General features: G+C 35.3%; 16 non-coding genes across 16 annotated transcripts; all 16 read right to left on the bottom strand.

The window, feature by feature from the left end:
* Positions 1-418: 418 nt before the first annotated feature.
* trnat-cgu lies at positions 419-491 on the bottom strand. The gene has a single exon. It is a non-coding gene; the product is annotated as a tRNA-Thr (tRNA).
* Positions 492-1,829: 1,338 nt separating this feature from the next.
* On the bottom strand, positions 1,830-1,902 carry trnai-uau. The gene has a single exon. It is a non-coding gene; the product is annotated as a tRNA-Ile (tRNA).
* Positions 1,903-3,560: 1,658 nt separating this feature from the next.
* Positions 3,561-3,633, bottom strand: trnat-cgu. Its single transcript has one exon. It is a non-coding gene; the product is annotated as a tRNA-Thr (tRNA).
* A 1,034-nt stretch (positions 3,634-4,667) lies between these two features.
* Positions 4,668-4,740, bottom strand: trnat-ugu. Its single transcript has one exon. It is a non-coding gene; the product is annotated as a tRNA-Thr (tRNA).
* A 605-nt stretch (positions 4,741-5,345) lies between these two features.
* trnai-uau lies at positions 5,346-5,418 on the bottom strand. The gene has a single exon. It is a non-coding gene; the product is annotated as a tRNA-Ile (tRNA).
* Positions 5,419-7,081: 1,663 nt separating this feature from the next.
* Positions 7,082-7,154, bottom strand: trnat-cgu. Its single transcript has one exon. It is a non-coding gene; the product is annotated as a tRNA-Thr (tRNA).
* Positions 7,155-8,186: 1,032 nt separating this feature from the next.
* Positions 8,187-8,259, bottom strand: trnat-ugu. The gene has a single exon. It is a non-coding gene; the product is annotated as a tRNA-Thr (tRNA).
* A 600-nt stretch (positions 8,260-8,859) lies between these two features.
* Positions 8,860-8,932, bottom strand: trnat-ugu. The gene has a single exon. It is a non-coding gene; the product is annotated as a tRNA-Thr (tRNA).
* Positions 8,933-10,237: 1,305 nt separating this feature from the next.
* On the bottom strand, positions 10,238-10,310 carry trnat-ugu. Its single transcript has one exon. It is a non-coding gene; the product is annotated as a tRNA-Thr (tRNA).
* A 3,275-nt stretch (positions 10,311-13,585) lies between these two features.
* Positions 13,586-13,658, bottom strand: trnat-ugu. Its single transcript has one exon. It is a non-coding gene; the product is annotated as a tRNA-Thr (tRNA).
* A 1,161-nt stretch (positions 13,659-14,819) lies between these two features.
* On the bottom strand, positions 14,820-14,892 carry trnat-cgu. Its single transcript has one exon. It is a non-coding gene; the product is annotated as a tRNA-Thr (tRNA).
* Positions 14,893-15,228: 336 nt separating this feature from the next.
* On the bottom strand, positions 15,229-15,301 carry trnat-cgu. The gene has a single exon. It is a non-coding gene; the product is annotated as a tRNA-Thr (tRNA).
* A 1,462-nt stretch (positions 15,302-16,763) lies between these two features.
* On the bottom strand, positions 16,764-16,836 carry trnat-cgu. The gene has a single exon. It is a non-coding gene; the product is annotated as a tRNA-Thr (tRNA).
* Positions 16,837-17,797: 961 nt separating this feature from the next.
* trnat-ugu lies at positions 17,798-17,870 on the bottom strand. The gene has a single exon. It is a non-coding gene; the product is annotated as a tRNA-Thr (tRNA).
* A 2,641-nt stretch (positions 17,871-20,511) lies between these two features.
* Positions 20,512-20,584, bottom strand: trnat-ugu. The gene has a single exon. It is a non-coding gene; the product is annotated as a tRNA-Thr (tRNA).
* A 954-nt stretch (positions 20,585-21,538) lies between these two features.
* On the bottom strand, positions 21,539-21,611 carry trnat-ugu. The gene has a single exon. It is a non-coding gene; the product is annotated as a tRNA-Thr (tRNA).
* Positions 21,612-23,463: the final 1,852 nt, after the last annotated feature.

Below are 23,463 nucleotides of genomic sequence, written 5' to 3'. Positions count from 1 at the left end.
GAATCAGAATCAGAAAGGAGTTTATTGCCACAGGAGTTAACCTACGTGGAATTGGTTGGTGCATACATACTCAAACAATTAAACATTAAAAAAGAATTACAATATATTCAAAAACAGAAAACATATTGATAGTAGCTGATTAAGTAGTTTAAACACTGTGTGCAATGGGCATGTGATGGTAAGTGTGTGTGGTGACTAGGGGCAGATATATGGATAGACTGATACTTTATTGATACCCAATTGGAAATAGTAAAAAAAGTAAAAAAAAAGTCATAGTATAGTATGTCAGTCTAAGAGTTGTAGTATATAATGTTGAAAAAATTTTTAGAAGTTCAACTAGAATTGAACTCACAACCCATTGTTTACAAGAGCATTTATTGCTTATTGATCCCCAAGAGGAAAATTCAAGAGAGTGATTAGGCCCCAGTGAGAGTTGAACTCACGACCCCTGGTTTACGAGACCAGTGCTCTGACCCCTGAGCTATGGAGCCAGTGTTAGTAAAATTAAAATGTAAAAAAAAAGACAGTATAGTATGTTTTAAAAAGCAAAGAAAGTCATAGTATAGTATGTTTAAAAAAATTTAATAAAATCATAGTATAGTATGATTACTTCTTTTTTTTTTTAAATGTCATTGTATAGGAAGTCGAATAAAACAGTCATAGTATACTATGTTGAAAAACGTACAAAAAAGTCATAGTAAAGTAAGTCGAAAAAGGACATAGTATAATATGTTAAACAAAATTATCAGAATCAGAATCAGAAAGGAGTTTATTGCCACAGGAGTTACCCTACGTGGAATTTGTTGGTGCATCCATACTCAAACAATTAAACATTAATAAAGAATTACAATAAATTCAAAAGCAGAAAACATATAGAAAGTAGCTGATTAAGAAGTTTAAACACTGTGTGTAATTGGCATGTGATGGTAAGTGTGTGTGGTGACTAGGGGCAGATATATGGATAGATTGATACTTTATTGATACCCAAGGGGAAATAGTAAAAAAAGAGTCTTAAAAAATCATAGTATAGTATGTCGAAAAAAAGTCATAGTATAGTATGTCGAAAAAAATTCGTAGTATAGTATGTTAAAAAAGTTTTAAAGAAAGTCATAGTATCGTATGTATGTTTGGAATGGGCAGGTGATGGTAAGTGTCTGTGGTGACTCGAAAAAACGTCATAGTATAGCATGTCGAAAAAAAAGTCATAGTATGAGAATTTAACTCACGACCCCTGGTTTAAAACCCCTGAGCTATGGAGCCAGTATTAGTAAAATTAAAATGTAAAAAAAAATAGTATTGTATGTTTTAAAAAGTAAAAGAATTCATAGTATACTAAGTCAAAGAAAGTCGCCTCAGTGTCCTGGAGGCGTACAGATCCTGGAGAGACGGCAGATAGCAGCAAATCATCTCAGCAGAGGTGATGGTACTCTGCAGTCTGCTCTTGTCTTCAGCAGTGGCAGCAGCGTACCAGAAAGTAGGATGACGAAAAACAAAAAAAGTCATAGTATAGTATGTTTAAAAAAATTAAACAAAGTCATAGTATAGTATGATTAAATTAATTTTTTTAAATGTCATAGTATAGTATGTCGTAAGAAATTCCTAGTATAGTATGTCGAAAAAAAGTTAAAAAAAGGCATAGTATAGTAATTCAAGAGTATAAAAAATTCAAGAGAGGGATTAGGCCCCAACTAGAAATAAAACTCACAACCCCTGGTTTACAAGACAAGACTGTTTAAGCATTGTGTGGAATGGGCAGGTGATTGTAAGTGTCTATGAGCAGATAGATGGAGAGTTTATTGATCCCCAAGGGGAAATTCAAGAGAGTGATTAGGCCCCAGTGAGAATTGAACTCACAATCCCTGATTTATAAGACCAGTGCTCTAACCCCTGAGCTATGGAGCCAGTATTAGTAAAATCAAAAAGTAAAATGAAAGACAGTATAGTATGTTTTAAAAAGTAAAAAAAGTCATAGTATACTAAGTCGAAAAAAGTCGCCTCAGTGTCCTGGAGGCGTACAGATCCTGGAGAGCGGGCAGATAGCAGCAAATCAACTTCTCAGCAGAGGGCATGGTACTCTGCAGTCTGCTCTTGTCTTCAGCAGTGGCAGCAGTGTACCAGAAAGTATGATGACGAAAAGCAAAAAAAGTCATAGTATTGTATGTTTAAAAAAATTTAAACAAAGTCATAGTATAGTATGATTACTTTTTTTTGAAATGTCATAGTATAGGAAGTCGAAAAAAACAACAGTCATAGTATACTATGTCGAAAATAAATAAAATTAAAAAGTTTGCTGCCATCTGCCGTCTCCTGGAGAGATGGCAGATAGCAGCAAATAATCTTCTCAGCAGAGGGGATGGTACTCTGCAGTCTGCTCTTGTCTTCAGCAGTGGCTGCAGTGTACCAGAATGTATATTTAAAAAAAACAGTCATAGTATGTTTAAAAAAATTTAAAAAAATGTCATAGTGTCGTAATTAAAAAAAAAAGTCATACTATACTATGTCGAAAAAAGTACAAAATAGTCATAGTATAGTAATTCAAGAGTATAAAAAGTTCAAGAGAGTGATTAGGCCCCAACTAGATTTGAACTCACAACTCCTGGTTTACGAGACCAGTGCTCTAACCCCTGAACAGAGCCTGGAGAGACAGCAAATAGCAGCAAATCAACTTCTCAGCAGAGGTGATGGTACTCTGCAGTCTGCTCTTGTCTTCAGCAGTGGAAGCAGCGTACCAGAAAGTAGGATGACGAATAACAAAAAAAGTCATAGTATAGTATGTTTAAAAAAAATAAAACAAAGTCATAGTATAGTATGATTAAATTAATTTTTTAAATGTCATAGTATAGGAAGTCGGAAAAAAACAGTCATACTATACTATGCGAAAAAGTACAAAAAAGTCATAGTATAGTAAATTGGAAAGAGGCATAGTATAATATGTTAAACAAAATCATCAGAATCAGAATCAGAAAGGAGTTTATTGCCACAGGAGTTACCCTATTGGAATTGGTTGGTGCATACATACTCAAACAATTAAACATTAAAAAAGAATTACAATATATTCAAAAACAGAAAACATATTGATAGTAGCTGATTAAGTAGTTTAAACACTGTGTGCAATGGGCATGTGATGGTAAGTGTGTGTGGTGACTAGGGGCAGATATATGGATAGACTGACACTTTATTGATGCCCTAGGGGAAATGGTAAAAAAAAGTTTTAAAAAACTCATAGTATAGTATGTCGAAAAAAAGTTACAGTAATATATTTCAAAAAAAGTAAAAAAAAGTCAAGACCAGTGCTCTAACCCCTGAACAGAGCCTGGAGAGATGGCAGAGAGCAGCAAATCAACTTCTCAGCTGAGGGGATGGTACTCTGCAGTCTGCCCTTGTCTTTGCAGTGGCAGCAGTGTACCAGAAAGTATGATGACAAAAAGTAAAAAAAGAGTTGTAGTATATAATGTTGAAAAAAATTTTAGAAGTTCAACTAGAATTGAACTCACAACCCATTGTTTACAAGAGCATTTATTGCTTTATTGATCCCCAAGAGGAAATTCAAGAGAGTGAATAGGCCCCAGTGAGAGTTGAACTCACGACCCCTGGTTTACGAGACCAGTGCTCTAACCCCTGAGCTATGGAGCCAGTGTTAGAAAAAATTAAAATGTAAAAAAAAAAAAGACAGTATAGTATGTTTTGCAAAAGTTAAAAAAGTCATAGTATAGTAGACCAGTGCTCTAACCCCTGAGCTATGGAGCCAGTGTTAGAAAAAATTAAAATGTAAAAAAAAAAAGACAGTATAGTATGTTTTGCAAAAGTTAAAAAAGTCATAGTATAGTAGACCAGTGCTCTAACCCCTGAGCTATGGAGCCAGTATTTGTAAAAAAAAGTCGCCTCAGTGTCCTGGAGGCGTACAGTTCCTGGAGAGACGGCAGATAGCAGCAAATCAACTTCTCAGCAGAGGGGATGGTACTCTGTAGTCTGCTCTTGTCTTCGGCAGTGGAAGCAGCGTACCAGAAAGTATGATGAAAACAAAAAGCCCAAAAAGTCATAGTATAAAGTATGTCGAAAAAAATTCATAGTATAGTATGTTAAAAAAGTTTTAAAGAAAGTCATAGTATCGTATGTATGTTTGGAATGGGCAGGTGATGGTAAGTGTCTGTGGTGACTCGAAAAAACGTCATAAAATAGCATGTCGAAAAAAAAGTCATAGTATGACAATTGAACTCACGACCCCTGGTTTAAAACCCTTGAGCTATGGAGCCAGTATTAGAAAAATTGAAAAGTAAAAAAAAAATAGTATTGTATGTTTTAAAAAGTAAAAAAAGTCATAGTATACTAAGTCGAAAAAAGTCGCCTCAGTGTCCTGGAGGCGTACAGATCCTGGAGAGACGGCAGATAGCAGCAAATCATCTTCTCAGCAGAGGGGATGGTACTCTGCCGTGTGCTCTTGTCTTCAGCAGTGGCTGCAGTGTACCAGAAAGTATGATGACAAAAAGTAAAAAATAATAATCGTATAGTATGTTTTAGAAAGTCAAACTACAATTGATCTCACAACCCCAGGTTTGCAAGACCAGACTGTTTAAGCACTGTGTGGAATGGGCAGGTGATGGTAAGTGTCTCTTGGCAGATAGACGGACACTTTATTGATCCCCAAGGGGACAATCAAGAGAGCGATTAGGCCCCAGTGAGAATTGAACTCACGACCCCTGGTTTACAAGACCAGTGCTCTAACCCCTGAGCTATGGAGCCAGTATTTGTAGAATTTAAGAGTAAAAAAAAAAAGACAGTATAGTAGGTTTTAAAAAATTAAAAAAAAGTCATAGTATACTAAGTCGAAAAATAAGCTCTACCAGTGTCCTGGAGGCGTACAGATCCTGGAGAGATGGCAGAGAGCAGCAAATCAACTTCTCAGCAGAGGGGATGGTACTCTGCAGTCTGGTCTTGTCTTCAGCAGTGGCAGCAGCGTACCAGAAAGTATGATGACGAAAAGTAAAAAAAAAAGTCATAGTATAGCATGTCGTAATAAGTCATAGTATAGTATATCGGAAAAAGTCATAGTATAGTAAGTCGGAAAAAAGTAATAGTATAGTGTGTCAAAAACGTACAATAAAGTCATAGTATATGTATGTATACTATGTATAGTATGTCGAAAAAAAAGTCATAGTATAGTAATTCAAGAGTATAAAAAATTCAAGAGAGGGATTAGGCCCCAACTAGAAATAAAACTCACAACCCCTGGTTTACAAGACAAGACTGTTTAAGCATTGTGTGGAATGGGCAGGTGATTGTAAGTGTCTATGAGCAGATAGATGGAGAGTTTATTGATCCCCAAGGGGAAATTCAAGAGAGTGATTAGGCCCCAGTGAGAATTGAACTCACAATCCCTGATTTATAAGACCAGTGCTCTAACCCCTGAGCTATGGAGCCAGTATTAGTAAAATCAAAAAGTAAAATGAAAGACAGTATAGTATGTTTTAAAAAGTAAAAAAAGTCATAGTATACTAAGTCGAAAAAAGTCGCCTCAGTGTCCTGGAGGCGTACAGATCCTGGAGAGACGGCAGATAGCAGCAAATCAACTTCTCAGCAGAGGGCATGGTACTCTGCAGTCTGCTCTTGTCTTCAGCAGTGGCAGCAGTGTACCAGAAAGTATGATGACGAAAAGCAAAAAAAGTCATAGTATTGTATGTTTAAAAAAATTAAACAAAGTCATAGTATAGTATGATTACTTTTTTTTGAAATGTCATAGTATAGGAAGTCGAAAAAAACAACAGTCATAGTATACTATGTCGAAAATAAATAAAATTAAAAAGTTTGCTGCCATCTGCCGTCTCCTGGAGAGATGGCAGATAGCAGCAAATAATCTTCTCAGCAGAGGGGATGGTACTCTGCAGTCTGCTCTTGTCTTCAGCAGTGGCTGCAGTGTACCAGAATGTATATTTTAAAAAAAAACAGTCATAGTATGTTTAAAAAAATTTAAAAAAATGTCATAGTGTCGTAATTAAAAAAAAAAGTCATACTATACTATGTCGAAAAAAGTACAAAATAGTCATAGTATACTAATTCAAGAGTATAAAAAGTTCAAGAGAGTGATTAGGCCCCAACTAGATTTGAACTCACAACTCCTGGTTTACGAGACCAGTGCTCTAACCCCTGAACAGAGCCTGGAGAGACAGCAAATAGCAGCAAATCAACTTCTCAGCAGAGGTGATGGTACTCTGCAGTCTGCTCTTGTCTTCAGCAGTGGAAGCAGCGTACCAGAAAGTAGGATGACGAATAACAAAAAAAGTCATAGTATAGTATGTTTAAAAAAATTAAACAAAGTCATAGTATAGTATGATTAAATTAATTTTTTTAAATGTCATAGTATAGGAAGTCGGAAAAAAAACAGTCATACTATACTATGTCGAAAAAAGTACAAAAAAGTCATAGTATAGTAAGTCGAAAAAGGACATAGTATAATATGTTAAACAAAATCATCAGAATCAGAATCAGAAAGGAGTTTATTGCCACAGGAGTTACCCTACGTGGAATTGGTTGGTGCATACATACTCAAACAATTAAACATTAAAAAAGAATTACAATATATTCAAAAACAGAAAACATATTGATAGTAGCTGATTAAGTAGTTTAAACACTGTGTGCAATGGGCATGTGATGGTAAGTGTGTGTGGTGACTAGGGGCAGATATATGGATAGACTGACACTTTATTGATGCCCTAGGGGAAATGGTAAAAAAAAGTTTTAAAAAACTCATAGTATAGTATGTCGAAAAAAAGTTACAGTAATATATTTCAAAAAAAGTAAAAAAAAGTCAAGACCAGTGCTCTAACCCCTGAACAGAGCCTGGAGAGATGGCAGAGAGCAGCAAATCAACTTCTCAGCTGAGGGGATGGTACTCTGCAGTCTGCCCTTGTCTTTGCAGTGGCAGCAGTGTACCAGAAAGTATGATGACAAAAAGTAAAAAAAGAGTTGTAGTATATAATGTTGAAAAAATTTTTAGAAGTTCAACTAGAATTGAACTCACAACCCATTGTTTACAAGAGCATTTATTGCTTTATTGATCCCCAAGAGGAAATTCAAGAGAGTGAATAGGCCCCAGTGAGAGTTGAACTCACGACCCCTGGTTTACGAGACCAGTGCTCTAACCCCTGAGCTATGGAGCCAGTGTTAGAAAAAATTAAAATGTAAAAAAAAAAAAGACAGTATAGTATGTTTTGCAAAAGTTAAAAAAGTCATAGTATAGTAGACCAGTGCTCTAACCCCTGAGCTATGGAGCCAGTGTTAGAAAAAATTAAAATGTAAAAAAAAAAAGACAGTATAGTATGTTTTGCAAAAGTTAAAAAAGTCATAGTATAGTAGACCAGTGCTCTAACCCCTGAGCTATGGAGCCAGTATTTGTAAAAAAAAGTCGCCTCAGTGTCCTGGAGGCGTACAGTTCCTGGAGAGACGGCAGATAGCAGCAAATCAACTTCTCAGCAGAGGGGATGGTACTCTGTAGTCTGCTCTTGTCTTCGGCAGTGGAAGCAGCGTACCAGAAAGTATGATGACGAAAAAAGTACAAAAAAGTCATAGTATAGTATGTCGAAAAAAATTCATAGTATAGTATGTTAAAAAAGTTTTAAAGAAAGTCATAGTATCGTATGTATGTTTGGAATGGGCAGGTGATGGTAAGTGTCTGTGGTGACTCGAAAAAACGTCATAAAATAGCATGTCGAAAAAAAAGTCATAGTATGACAATTGAACTCACGACCCCTGGTTTAAAACCCTTGAGCTATGGAGCCAGTATTAGAAAAATTGAAAAGTAAAAAAAAAATAGTATTGTATGTTTTAAAAAGTAAAAAAAGTCATAGTATACTAAGTCGAAAAAAGTCGCCTCAGTGTCCTGGAGGCGTACAGATCCTGGAGAGACGGCAGATAGCAGCAAATCATCTTCTCAGCAGAGGGGATGGTACTCTGCCGTGTGCTCTTGTCTTCAGCAGTGGCTGCAGTGTACCAGAAAGTATGATGACAAAAAGTAAAAAATAATAATCGTATAGTATGTTTTAGAAAGTCAAACTACAATTGATCTCACAACCCCAGGTTTGCAAGACCAGACTGTTTAAGCACTGTGTGGAATGGGCAGGTGATGGTAAGTGTCTCTTGGCAGATAGACGGACACTTTATTGATCCCCAAGGGGACAATCAAGAGAGCGATTAGGCCCCAGTGAGAATTGAACTCACGACCCCTGGTTTACAAGACCAGTGCTCTAACCCCTGAGCTATGGAGCCAGTATTTGTAGAATTTAAGAGTAAAAAAAAAAAGACAGTATAGTAGGTTTTAAAAATTAAAAAAAAGTCATAGTATACTAAGTCGAAAAAAGTCGCCTCAGTGTCCTGGAGGCGTACAGATCCTGGAGAGATGGCAGAGAGCAGCAAATCAACTTCTCAGCAGAGGGGATGGTACTCTGCAGTCTGGTCTTGTCTTCAGCAGTGGCAGCAGCGTACCAGAAAGTATGATGACGAAAAGTAAAAAAAAAAGTCATAGTATAGCATGTCGTAATAAGTCATAGTATAGTATATCGGAAAAAGTCATAGTATAGTAAGTCGGAAAAAAGTAATAGTATAGTGTGTCAAAAACGTACAATAAAGTCATAGTATATGTATGTATACTATGTATAGTATGTCGAAAAAAAAGTCATAGTATAGTAATTCAAGAGTATAATAAGTTCAAGACAGTGATTAGGCTTGAACTAGAATTGAACTCACAACCCCTGGTTTACAAGACCAGACTCTTTAAGCATTGTGTGGAATGGGCAGGTGATGGTAAGTGTCTATGGGCAGATAGATGGATACTTTATTGATCCCCAAGGGACAATCAAGAGAGTGACTAGGCCCCAGTGAGAATTGAATTCACGACCCCTGGTTTACAAGACCAGTGCTCTAACCCCTGAGCTATGTAGCCACTATTTGTAAGATTTAAGACTAAAAAAAAAAAGACAGTATAGTAGGTTTTAAAACGTAAAAAAAAGTCATAGTATACGATGTCGAAAAAAGTCGCCTCAGTGTCCTGGAGGCGTACAGATCCTGGAGAGACGGCAGAGAGCAGCAAATCAACTTCTCAGCAGAGGGGATGGTACTCTGCAGTCTGCTCTTGTCTTCAGTAGTGGCAGCAGCGTACCAGAAAGTATGATGACGAAAAGCAAAAAACGTCATAGTATAGTATGTTTAAAAAAATTAAATAAAATCATAGTATAGTATGATTACTTCTTTTTTTTTGAAATGTCATAGTATAGGAAGTCGAACAAAAACAGTCATAGTATACTATGTTGAAAAAAGTACAAAAAAGTCATAGTAAAGTAAGTCGAAAAAGGACATAGTATAATATGTTAAACAAAATTATCAGAATCAGAAAGGAGTTTATTGCCACAGGAGTTACCCTACGTGGAATTTGTTGGTGCATCCATACTCAAACAATTAAACATTAATAAAGAATTACAATACATTCAAAAACAGAAAACATATAGAAAGTAGCTGATTAAGAAGTTTAAACACTGTGTGTAATTGGCATGTGATGGTACGTGTGTGTGGTGACTAGGGGCAGATATATGGATAGACTGATACTTTATTGATACCCAAGGGGAAATAGTAAAAAAAGAGTCTTAAAAAATCATAGTATAGTATGTCGAAAAAAATTCGTAGTATAGTATGTTAAAAAAGTTTTAAAGAAAGTCATAGTATCGTATGTATGTTTGGAATGGGCAGGTGATGGTAAGTGTCTGTGGTGACTCGAAAAAAAAGTCATAGTATGAGAATTTAACTCACGACCCCTCGTTTAAAACCCCTGAGCTATGGAGCCAGTATTAGTAAAATTAAAATGTAAAAAAAAAATAGTATTGTATGTTTTAAAAAGTAAAAGAATTCATAGTATACTAAGTCAAGAAAAGTCGCCTCAGTGTCCTGGAGGCGTACAGATCCTGGAGAGACGGCAGATAGCAGCAAATCATCTCAGCAGAGGGGATGGTACTCTGCAGTGTGCTCTTGTCTTCAGCAGTGGCTGCAGTGTACCAGAAAGTATGATGACAAAAAGTAAAAAATAATAATCGTATAGTATGTTTTAAAAAGTCGAACTAGAATTGATCTCACAACCCCAGGTTTGCAAGACCAGACTGTTTAAGCACTGTGTGGAATGGGCAGGTGATGGTAAATGTCTGTTGGCAGATAGATGGACACTTTATTGATCCCCAAGGGGAAATTCAAGAGATTGCTTAGGCCCCAGTGAGAATTGAACTCACGACCCCAGGTTTACAAGACCAGTGCTCTAACCCCTGAGCTATGGAGCCTGTACTAGTAAAAGTAAAAAGTAAAAAGAAAGACAGTATAGTATTTTTTTAAAAGTAAAAACAGTCATATTATACTAAGATTTACGTCTCCTCACGTCCCTTTTGGCGCTACATCGGAACCCGGAACGTAGGCAGCCGTTATTCACTCGGTAAGAGAAAAAGAACGACATTTAGTGAATTAAATCCTAGCTAATACTGGCTATGCTTTGTTGTGAATAGAACGAAAGAGATCTGTGTCTGAATCCACTGTCGTCACGGAGTTAAAGGCAGTGAATTCCATTAAAATGGTGAGTAATTCCTTAACAATAGGTTCGCTAGCATCCATGCTAATCGGTGCTAATCATGGATGTATTAGCTAAGAGAACGGTGCTAATAGTACAAAGCTAACGGGTTAGCTAAGATGCTGTATTCATATGCTAATAGGGTAATTAGCCACAAAAGGCTAGCAGAGTACTGCGTATTGCCTGTGAAAAGGCTAATGATTCTATCTATTGGTTATGGAAAGTAATGTTGCTTTTAACACTATTGCTAGCTGTGGGTATTTGTTGAATGAATTTTAGTACAAGTTGTGTGTTTAATTGTTTAACTGGAGTTTATGGTGAAGTAACTTAAAGAGGCTAATTTTTAGTGCATTCTTTTTACTGTTACCTGTGTAGGGAGGGATAAATAAGCATGCATGTCTTAATTTCTCTAAATTACAACACTGTAGCTTAAGTTATGGGAAAATAATACAATTTGAGAGATGTTTACATGCAATTTATGCAATTTTATTAAGAATAGTGTTAATGTAACTAAGGTAGGTTCCTTAAAACTTGAATTAGAAATGTAGTTTTTGTATAAAGGTTACCTATTAATATAAATGTACTTTTGATACCTGAAAGGGATTTGTATACTTTTGATACTTAAGAGAAGACATTTTAGAACGGTTGTACAACTGAATAGAGATTTAGATATTTCAATATGGGTTAACTGAAAAATTATTTTCATTGTAGCCTAAGCAATTGATTTTATTTCTGAATAGTAATAGAGAGAACTGATTTTACCTCATCTACAGATGGAGGAGGTGGAGATTTGAGAAGCGCTACGCACGGGAGGTCCAGTCCAGAGACAGACATTGGATCACATTGATTCTTCAGATCCCAGAGTCTTCCAGGGGTTAGAGATTCCCAGTTCAGTGGGCTGGGTGGCAGCTACAGGATCAAGACTCAGAACTTATACGGATTGCCCTGGATTCCATCTTTATGGTGGTAGGACAAACAGAAACCAAAGTCATATGGGCCCCAACGTTGAACATCTCTGAACTCTTGTCATCAAAGAACAATTGAGCTCATAGAACTGAAAAGGGTTTCTTTTATGAGCGCACTTTATTATTTTAGTTGTTATTTTTCATTCCTGTGTTTTATCTGTATATGTGTATGCCATGTTTCTGTGTATATTAATACACTTCTCAAACTTTATCCTGGTTTCCTAGTCTCTTTATTGATGTTCAATTCTCTGGGTCTTAACAATCTAGTTTTCTTCTGGTTCTGGTCCAAATTCACCCTGATATCAACGAGCTATTTCATAAATGTACATTCTTACTACATCGTAATAACGGTTACAAATACTTTTTTTTACTTGTGTTTCTGTTGTATCTGCTAGCCTTTGCAACTCATTTATAAATGCTCTGTAAAGCATAGAAAGTCCTCACTTTAGATGGGCTCACACCATGTAGTCATCTAATCACTAGTAACTCATGAGTTAATCATGAATTGATGTGTTGGTAAGTGCTTGTTAAAGATGTATTAACACTAACTATATTTCTGAAGGCATGTCCAGATAGAACAATACATGTGTGTGTCCAGGTTCTGTTAGCCTTTGGAACTCATTTATAAATGGTTTGTAAAGCATAGAAAGTCCTCACTTTAGATGGGCTCACACAGTATACTTAACTAACCAGTAGTAACTCATGAGTTAATCACGGATTACATTATTGGTAAGTATTTGTAACAGATGTGTTAACACCCAAGCTATTAGTTTAGGCCTTTTTCTAAATCATAACATTTTATTTAAGACATGAACAAATGTAAGTCTAGATAGTCTGTTAATCATTAACTTCCTAGTTATAAACAACCGTTTACGTTTAATGGTAAAATTACTTAATTTACAAATGGTTAATGCATCATGTAGGAATTATTAAAAAATATACTGATAAACCTTTTACATGGGCTTCGACGGAAAAACAATTAATAACTGCATTTAAAAATGCTCTACTGTATAGAATGAATGTAGGAACTATGCTTTACAAATGATAAACAAATAAATTACTACTAGTTTGTAGAGTTTATATAAGGGAAAATTATTTAATTCACTAATGGTTTTTGCAATACTTAGAAAGTGTCAAACTTCTATTTATGAACATAACTTACAAGAGCCTTATTTACTATGAACAAACCATTTATGAGTGTGTACACAAATGCTTCATTCATGAGAATTAACATAGGAGCAATGCTTTACAAATGATGAACAAAGCATTTAGCAATAGTTAGTAACTGGTTTATGATGGGAAAATTATTTCATTTCCAAATGGTTGTTTCATTATTTGTTAAGTATAAATCATGTACTTACAAACATATTTTTCAAGATAGGCTTATTTACTATGACCAAACCATTTATAACTATGTGAATAAATGCTTTACTGATGATGAATTCTGTAAGAACAATTAATTAATAATGATGAAAAAAACCATTAACTAATAGGCTTATTTACTATGAACAAACCATTTATAATTGTGTGAACAAATACTTTACTAATGATGAACTATGTATGAACAATTAATAAGTAATCATGAACAAACCATTAACTAATCGTTAACTAATGCTTAATAAATGATGAATTATGTGTAGTTATTCTAAAGTGTTACCAAAAAAGTTCTTAAAAAATCATAGTATAGTATGTCGAAAAAAATTCATAGTATAGTATGTTAAAAAAGTTTTAAAGAAAGTCATAGTATCGTATGTATGTTTGGAATGGGCAGGTGATGGTAAGTGTCTGTGGTGACTCGAAAAAACGTCATAGTATAGCATGTCGAAAAAAAAAGTCATGGTATAGTAATTCAAGAGTATAATAAGTTCAAGACAGTGAATAGGCTTGAACTAGAATTGAACTCACAACCCTTGGTTTACAAGACCAGACTGTTTAAGCATTGTGTGGAATGGGCAGGTGATGGTAAGTGTCTATGGGCAGATAGATGGATACTTTATTGATCCCCAAGGGGACAATCAACACAGTGATTAGGCCCCAGTGAGAATTGAACTCACGACCCCTGGTTTACAAGACCAGTGCTCTAACCCCTGAGCTATGGAGCCAGTATTTGTAAAATTTAAGAGTAAAAAAAAAAAGACAGTATAGTAGGTTTTAAAAATTAAAAAAAGTCATAGTATACTAAGTCGAAAAAAGTCGCCTCAGTGTCCTGGAGGCGTACAGATCCTGGAGAGATGGCAGAGAGCAGCAAATCAACTTCTCAGCAGAGGGGATGGTACTCTGCAGTCTGGTCTTGTCTTCAGCAGTGGCAGCAGCGTACCAGAAAGTATGATGACGAAAAGTAAAAAAAAAATTCATAGTATAGCATGTCGAAATAAGTCATAGTATAGTATGTCGAAAAAAATTCGTAGTATAGTATGTTAAAAAAGTTTTAAAGAAAGTCATAGTATCGTATGTATGTTTGGAATGGGCAGGTGATGGTAAGTGTCTGTGGTGACTCGAAAAAACGTCATAGTATAGCATGTCGAAAAAAAAGTCATAGTATGAGAATTGAACTACGCCAACCCTGGTTTAAAACCCCTGAGCTATGGAGCCAGTATTAGTAAAATTAAAATGTAAAAAAAAAATAGTATTGTATGTTTTAAAAAGTAAAAGAATTCATAGTATACTAAGTCGAAAAAAGTCGCCTCAGTGTCCTGGAGGCGTACAGATCCTGGAGAGACGGCAGATAGCAGCAAATCATCTCAGCAGAGGGGATGGTACTCTGCAGTGTGCTCTTGTCTTCAGCAGTGGCTGCAGTGTACCAGAAAGTATGATGACAAAAAGTAAAAAATAATAATCGTATAGTATGTTTTAAAGAGTTGAACTAGAATTGATCTCACGACCCCTGGTTTACAAGAACAGTGCTCTAACCCCTGAGCTATGGAGCCTGTATTAGTATAAGTAAAAAGTAAAAAGAAAGACAGTATAGTATTTTTTTAAAAGTAAAAACAGTCATATTATACTAAGTCGATAAAAGTCGCCTCAGTGTCCTGGAGGCGTACAGTTCCTGGAGAGACGGCAGATGGTAGCAAATCAACTTCTCAGCAGAGGGGATTGTACTCTGTAGTCTGCTCTTGTCTTCAGCAGTGGAAGCAGCGTACCAGAAAGTATGATGATGAAAAAAGTACAAAAAAGTCATAGTATAGTATGTCGAAAAAAATTCATTGTTTACAAGAGCATTTATTGCTTATTGATCCCCAAGAGGAAAATTCAAGAAAGTGATTAGGCCCCAGTGAGAGTTGAACTCACGACCCCTGGTTTACGAGACCAGTGCTCTAACCTCTGAGCTATGGAGCCTGTATTAGTATAAGTAAAAAGTAAAAAGAAAGACAGTATAGTATTTTTTTAAAAGTAAAAACAGTCATATTATACTAAGTCGATAAAAGTCGCCTCAGTGTCCTGGAGGCGTACAGTTCCTGGAGAGACGGCAGATAGTAGCAAATCAACTTCTCAGCAGAGGGGATTGTACTCTGTAGTCTGCTCTTGTCTTCAGCAGTGGAAGCAGCGTACCAGAAAGTATGATGATGAAAAAAGTACAAAAAAGTCATAGTATAGTATGTCGAAAAAAATTCATTGTTTACAAGAGCATTTATTGCTTATTGATCCCCAAGAGGAAAATTCAAGAAAGTGATTAGGCCCCAGTGAGAGTTGAACTCACGACCCCTGGTTTACGAGACCAGTGCTCTGACCCCTGAGCTATGGAGCCAGTGTTAGTAAAATTAAAATGTAAAAAAAAAGACAGTATAGTATGTTTTAAAAAGTAAAAAAAAAGTCATAGTATAGTAGACCAGTGCTCTAACCCCTGAGCTATGGAGCCAGTATTTGTAAAGAAAAGTCGCCTCAGTGTCCTGGAGGCGTACAGTTCCTGGAGAGACGGCAGATAGCAGCAAATCAACTTCTCAGCAGAGGGGATGGTACTCTGCAGTCTGCTCTTGTCTTCAGCAGTGGAAGCAGCGTACCAGAAAGTATGATGACGAAAAAAGTACAAAAAAGTCATAGTATAGTAAGTCGAAAAAGGACATAGTATAATATGTTAAACAAAATCATCAGAATCAGAAAGGAGTTTATTGCCACAGGAGTTACCCTACGTGGAATTTGTTGGTGCATACATACACAAACAATTAAACATTAAAAAAGAATTACAATATATTCAAAAACAGAAAACATATTGATAGTAGCTGATTAAGTAGTTTAAACACTGTGTGCAATGGGCATGTGAAAAAAAAGTCATAGTATAGTATGTCGAAGAAATTCATAGTATAGTATGTTAAAAAAGTTTTAAATAAAGTCATAGTATAGTATGTCGAAAAAAAGTTATAGTAATATATTTCAAAAAAAGTAAAAAAAAGTCATAGTATAGTATGTCGAAAAAAAGTCATAGTATAGTATGTCGAAAAAATTCATAGTATAGTATGTTAAAAAAGTTTTAAAGAAAGGCATAGTATAGTATGTATGTGTGGACTGGGCAGGTGATGGTAAGTGTCTGTGGTGACTCGAAAAAACGTCATAGTATAGCATGTCGAAAAAGGACATAGTATAATATGTTAAACAAAATCATCAGAATCAGAATCAGAAAGGAGTTTATTGCCACAGGAGTTACCCTACGTGGAATTTGTTGGTGCATACATACTCAAACAATTAAACATTTTTAAAGAATTACAATATATTCAAAAACAGAAAACATAGAAAGTAGCTGATTAAGAAGTTTAAACACTGTGTGTAATTGGCATGTGATGGTAAGTGTGTGTGGTGACTAGGGGCAGATATATGGATAGACTGACACTTTATTGATGCCCTAGGGGAAATGGTAAAAAAAAGTTTAAAAAAATCATAGTATAGTATGTCGAAAAAAAGTTACAGTAATATATTTCAAAAAAAGTAAAAAAAAGTCAAGACCAGTGCTCTAACCCCTGAACAGAGCCTGGAGAGATGGCAGAGAGCAGCAAATCAACTTCTCAGCTGAGGGGATGGTACTCTGCAGTCTGCTCTTGTCTCGCGAGTGGCAGCAGTGTACCAGAAAGTATGATGACAAAAAGTAAAAAAAGAGTTGTAGTATATAATGTTGAAAAAAATTTTAGAAGTTCAACTAGAAATGAACTCACAACCCATTGTTTACAAGAGCATTTATTGCTTTATTGATCCCCAAGAGGAAATTCAAGAGAGTGATTAGGGCCCAGTGAGAGTTGAACTCACAACCCCTGGTTTACGAGACCAGTGCTCTAACCCCTGAGCTATGGAGCCAGTGTTAGTAAACGTAAAAAGTAAAAAAGAAGACAGTATAGTATTTTTTAAAAAGTAAAAATAGTCACCTCAGTGTCCTAGAGGCGTACAGATCCTGGAGAGACGGCAGATAGCAGCAAATCAACTTCTCAGCAGAGGGGATGGTACTCTGCAGTCTGCTCTTGTCTTCAGCAGTGGCAGCAGCATACCAGAAAGTATGATGACGAAAAGCAAAAAAAGTCATAGTATAGTATGTTTAAAAAAATTAAACAAAGTCATAGTATAGTATGATTAAATTTTTTTTTGAAATGTCATAGTATAGGAAGTTGAAAAAATAACAATCATAGTATACTATTTCTAAAAAAGTACAAAAAAGTCATAGTATAGTATGTCGAAAAAGGACAGTATAATATGTTAAACAAAATCATCAGAATCAGAATCAGAAAGGAGTTTTTTGCCACAGGAGTTACCCTACGTGGAATTTGTTGGTGCATACATACTCAAACAATTAAACATTAATAAAGAATTACAATATATTCAAAAACAGAAAATATATAGAAAGTAGCTGATTAAGTAGTTTAAACACTGTGTGCAATGGGCATGTGATGGTAAGTGTGTGTGGTGACTAGGGGCAGATATATGGATAGACTAATACTTTATTGATACCCAAGGGGAAATAGTAAAAAAAAGTTTTACAAAATCATAGTATAGTATGTCGAAAAAAATTCATAGTATGGTATGTCGTAAGAAATTCCTAGTATAGTATGTCGTAAAAAAGTAAAAAAAAAAGGCATAGTATAGTAAAGATTATAAAAAATTCAAGAGAGGGATTAGGCCCCAACTAGAAATAAAACTCACAACCCCTGGTTTACAAGACAACACTGTTTAAGCATTGTGTGGAATGGGCAGGTGATGGTAAGTGTCTATGAGCAGATAGAAGGAGACTTTATTGATCCCCAAGGGGAAATTCAAGAGAGTGATTAGGCCCCAGTGAGAATTGAACTCACGACCCCTGGTTTACAAGACCAGTGCTCTAACCCCTGAGCTATGGAGCCAGTATTATTAAAATCAAAAAGTAAAATGAAAGACAGTATAGTATGTTTTAAAAAGTAAAAAAAGTCATAGTATATTAAGTCGAAAAAAGTCGCCTCAGTGTCCTGGAGGCGTACAGATCCTGGAGAGACGGCAGATAGCAGCAAATCAACTTCTCAGCAGAGGGGATGGTACTCTGCAGTCTGCTCTTGTCTTCAGCAGTGGCAGCAGCGTACCAGAAAGTATGATGACGAAAAGCAAGAAAAAAAAACAGTCATAGTATACTATGTCGAAAAAAGTACAAAAACGTCATAGTATAGTATGTCGAACAAGGACAGTATAATATGTTAAACAAAATCATCAGAATCAGAATCAGAAAGGAGTTTATTGCCACAGGAGTTACCCTACGTGGAATTTGTTGGTGCATACATACTCAAACAATTAAACATTAATAAAGAATTACAATATATTCAAAAACAGAAAACATATAGAAAGTAGCTGATTAAGTAGTTTAAACACTGTGTGCAATGGGCATGTGATGGTAAGTGTGTGCGGTGACTAGGGGCAGATATATGGATAGACTGATACTTTATTGATACCCAAGGGGAAAGAGTAAAAAAAAGTTTTACAAAATCATAGTATAGTATGTTGAAAAAAATTCATAGTATAGTATGTCGTAAGAAATTCCTAGTATAGTATGTCGAAAAAAAGTAAAAAAAAGTCATAGTATAGTATGTCTAAAAAAAAGGCATAGTATAGTATGTTTAAAAAAATTAAACAAAGTCATAGTATAGTATGATTACTTTTTTTTTGAAATGTCATAGCATAGGAAGTCACAGACTGATACTTTATTGACACCCAGTTGGAAATAGTAAAAAAAGTTTAAAAAAATCATATAGCATGCCGAAAAAAAGTTATAGTAATATATTTCAATAAAAGTAAAAAAAACTCATAGTATAGTATGTCGAAAAAGATTCATAGTATAGTATGTCGAAAGAAATTCATAGTATAAAAAAGACAGTATAGTATGTTTTAAAAAGTAAAAAAAGTCATATTATACTACGTCAAAAAAACTCGCCTCAGTGTCCTGGAGGCGTACAGATCCTGGAGAGACGGCAGATAGCAGCAAATCAACTTCTCAGCAGAGGGGATGGTACTCTGCAGTCTGCTCTTGTCTTCAGCAGTGGCTGCAGTGTACCAGAACGTATGTTTAAAAAAAAAATGTCATAGTATAGTATGTTTAAAAAAAGTACAAAAAAGTCATAGTATAGTATGTTGAAAAAAAGTCATAGTATTGTAATTCAAGAGTATAAAAGGTTCAAGAGAGTGATTAGGCCCCAACTAGAATTGAACTCACAACCCCTGGTTTACAAGACCAGACTGTTTAAGCATTGTGTGGAATGGGCAGGTGATAATAAGTGTGTATGGGCAGATAAATCGATACTTTATTGATCCCCAAGGGGAAATTCAAGAGAGTGATTAGGCCCCAGTGAGAATTGAACTCACAACAGCTGGTTTATAAAACCAGTTCTCTAACCCCTCGGCTATTGAGCCAGTATTAGTAAATTTAAAAAGGAAAGAAAAAGACAGTATAGTATGTTTTAAGAAGTAAAAAAAGTCATAGTATACTAAGTCGAAAAAAGTCGAACAAAGTCGCCTCAGTGCCGTCTCTCAGATCCTGGAGAGATGGCAGATAGCAGCAAATCAACTTCTCAGCAGAAGGGATGGTACTCTGCAGTCTGCTCTTGTCTTCAGCAGTGGCAGCAGCGTACCAGAAAGTATGATGACGAAAAGCAAAAAAAGTCATAGTATAGTATGTTTAAAAAAATTAAACAAAGTCATAGTATAGTATGATTACTTTTTTTTTTGAAATGTCATAGTATAGGAAGTCGAAAAAAAACAGTCATAGTATACTATGTTGAAAAAAGTACAAAAAAGTCATAGTATAGTAAGTCGAAAAAGGACATAGTATAATATGTTAAACAAAATCATCAGAATCAGAATCAGAAAGGAGTTCATTGCCACAGGAGTTACCCTATATGGAATTTGTTGGTGCATACATACTCAAACAATTAAACATTAATAAAGAATTACAATACATTCAAAAATAGAAAACATATAGAAAGCAGCTGATTAAGTAGTTTAAACACTGTGTGTAATTGGCACGTCATGGTAAGAGGTGTGTGGTGACTAGGGGCAGAAATATGGATAGACTGATACTTTATTGATACCCAAGGGGAAATGGTAAAAAAAAGTTTAAAAAAATCATAGTATAGTATGTCGAAAAAAGTTACAGTAATATATTTCAAAAAAAGTAAAAAAAAGTCAAGACCAGTGCTCTAACCCCTGAACAGAGCCTGGAGAGATGGCAGAGAGCAGCAAATCAACTTCTCAGCAGAGGGGATGGTACTCTGCAGTCTGCTCTTGTCTTCGCAGTGGCAGCAGTGAACCAGAAAGTATGATGACAAAAAGTAAAAAAAGAGTTGTAGTATATTATGTTTAAAAAAAATTTAAAAGTCCAACTAGAATTGAACTCACAACCCCTTGTTTACAAGACAAGACTGTTTAAGCACTGTGTGGAATGGGCAGGTGATGGTAAGTGTCTGTGGTGATAGATAGACAGATACTTTATTGATCCCTAAGGGGAAAATCAAGAGTGAGATTAGGCCCCAGTGAGAATTGAACTCATGACCCCTGGTTTACAAGACCAGTGCTCTAACCCCTGAGCTATGGAGCCGGTATTAGTAAAAGTAAAAAGTAAAAAAAAAGACAGTATAGTATTTTTTAAAAAGTCAAAAAAGTCGCCTCAGTGTCCTAGAGGCGTACAGATCCTGGAGAGACGGCAGATAGCAGCAAATCAACTTCTCAGCAGAGGGGATGGTACTCTGCAGTCTGCTCTTGTCTTCAGCAGTGGCAGCAGCATACCAGAAAGTATGATGACGAAAAGCAAAAAAAGTCATAGTATAGTATGTTTAAAAAAATTTAACAAAGTCATAGTATAGTATGATTAAATTTTTTTTTGAAATGTCATAGTATAGGAAGTTGAAAAAATAACAGTCATAGTATACTATTTCTAAAAAAGTACAAAAAAGTCATAGTATAGTATGTCGAAAAAGGACAGTATAATATGTTAAACAAAATCATCAGAATCAGAATCAGAAAGGAGTTTTTTGCCACAGGAGTTACCCTACGTGGAATTTGTTGGTGCATACATACTCAAACAATTAAACATTAATAAAGAATTACAATATATTCAAAAACAGAAAACATGTAGAAAGTAGCTGATTAAGTAGTTTAAACACTGTGTGCAATGGGCATGTGATGGTAAGTGTGTGTGGTGACTAGGGGCAGATATATGGATAGACTAATACTTTATTGATACCCAAGGGGAAATAGTAAAAAAAAGTTTTACAAAATCATAGTATAGTATGTCGAAAAAAATTCATAGTATAGTATGTCGTAAGAAATTCCGAGTATAGTATGTCGTAAAAAAGTAAAAAAAAAAGGCATAGTATAGTAATTCAAGATTATAAAAAATTCAAGAGAGGGATTAGAAATAAAACTCACAACCCCTGGTTTACAAGACAACACTGTTTAAGCATTGTGTGGAATGGGCAGGTGATGGTAAGTGTCTATGAGCAGATAGAAGGAGACTTTATTGATCCCCAAGGGGAAATTCAAGAGAGTGATTAGGCCCCAGTGAGAATTGAACTCACGACCCCTGGTTTACAAGACCAGTGCTCTAACCCCTGAGCTATGGAGCCAGTATTATTAAAATCAAAAAGTAAAATGAAAGACAGTATAGTATGTTTTAAAAAGTAAAAAAAGTCATAGTATACTAAGTCGAAAAAAGTCGCGTCAGTGCCGTCTCTCAGATCCTGGAGAGATGGCAGATAGCAGCAGATCAACTTCTCAGCAGAAGGGATGGTACTCTGCAGTCTGCTCTTGTCTTCAGCAGTGGCAGCAGCGTACCAGAAAGTATGATGACGAAAAGCAAAAAAAGTCATAGTATTGTATGTTTAAAAAAATTAAACAAAGTCATAGTATAGTATGATTACTTTTTTTTTTTGAAATGTCATAGTATAGGAAGTCGGAAAAAAACAGTCATAGTATACTATGTTGAAAAAAGTACAAAAAAGTCATAGTATAGTAAGTCGAAAAAGGGCATAGTATAATATGTTAAACAAAATCATCAGAATCAGAATCAGAAAGTACTGATTAAGTAGTTTAAACACTGTGTGTAATTGGCACGTCATGGTAAGAGGTGTGTTGTGACTAGGGGCAGATATATGGATAGACTGATACTTTATTGATACCCAAGGGGAAATGGTAAAAAAAAAGTTTAAAAAAATCATAGTATAGTATGTCGAAAAAAGTTACAGTAATATATTTCAAAAAAAGTAAAAAAAAGTCAAGACCAGTGCTCTAACCCCTGAACAGAGCCTGGAGAGATGGCAGATAGCAGCAAATCAACTTCTCAGCAGAGGGGATGGTACTCTGCAGTCTGCTCTTGTCTTCGCAGTGGCAGTAATGTACCAGAAAGTATGATGACAAAAAGTTAAAAAAAGAGTAGTAGTATATTATGTTTAAAAAAATTTTAAAAGTCCAACTAGAATTGAACTCACAACCCCTTGTTTACAAGACCAGACTGTTTAAGTATTGTGTGGAATGGGCAGGTGATGGTAAGTGTCTATGGGAAGACAGATGGATACTTTATTGATCCCCAAGGGGAAATTCAAGAGAGTGATTAGGCCCCAGTGAGTACTATACAGTGAGTATAGTATGTCAGAAAAAAGTCATAGTATAGTTTGTCAAAAAAGTACAAAAAAGTCATAGTATAGTAAGTCAAAAAAAGTACAAAAAAATCATAGTATAGTATGTCGAAAAAATTAATAGTATAGTATGTCAAAGAAAGTACAAAAACGTCATAGTATACAGCAGGCGTACCCAACTAATTTTCCCAGAGGGCCACACTGGAAAAAGAGCATCACACCGAGGGCCAGACATGGAGAGTTTATTGACGTGCTTATGTTACTGCATGTCACTTTTTTTATACATTTTGGGAACTTTTTTCCTCATTTTTGTTCTGAGTTTCTCAGACATTTGTCACCTTTTGTAAATTTGTTTCTTTTTCCGACATTTTTGTTCGCTTTTTGTCACATTTTTGTTGACATGAAGCCCTAAAAAAATCATCAAAAGAGATCCTTAACCATAATAGAATTAAGCAAATCAAGCAAAACAATGATACCTTTTTAAACAACAACCTGTTTCTCAACCTGAATATTAAAACTCTCTCTCTGCTTCTGGGGGAATTTCTGAGTCTCAGAGTTAGAAAATCTGACAAATTCTGCTTTGAATGTCACGTAATTGCAGTTTAAAAAACACTTTCCTGTGTTTTTGGTTTGGCGCACAACTAGGCGGGCCAGAATTTATCGTGAATCCAAAATGATATATGGGCCGGATCTAAATCTGACTAGGGGCAGATAGATGAATAGATAATTTAATAATATCCAAGGGCAAATATAAATATCGAAATAGTATAGTATAGTATGTCGAAAAAAGTATAAAAAAGTCATAGTATAGTTTGTCGAAAAAAGTACAAAGAAGTCATAGTAT

Source organism: Perca fluviatilis, chromosome 23 (genome assembly GCF_010015445.1).
Source record: "Perca fluviatilis chromosome 23, GENO_Pfluv_1.0, whole genome shotgun sequence".
In the NCBI taxonomy this organism is placed as follows: domain Eukaryota; kingdom Metazoa; phylum Chordata; class Actinopteri; order Perciformes; family Percidae; genus Perca; species Perca fluviatilis.
Note: the sequence above shows the minus strand (reverse complement) of the source record. Positions and strands in the feature narration are given on the sequence as shown.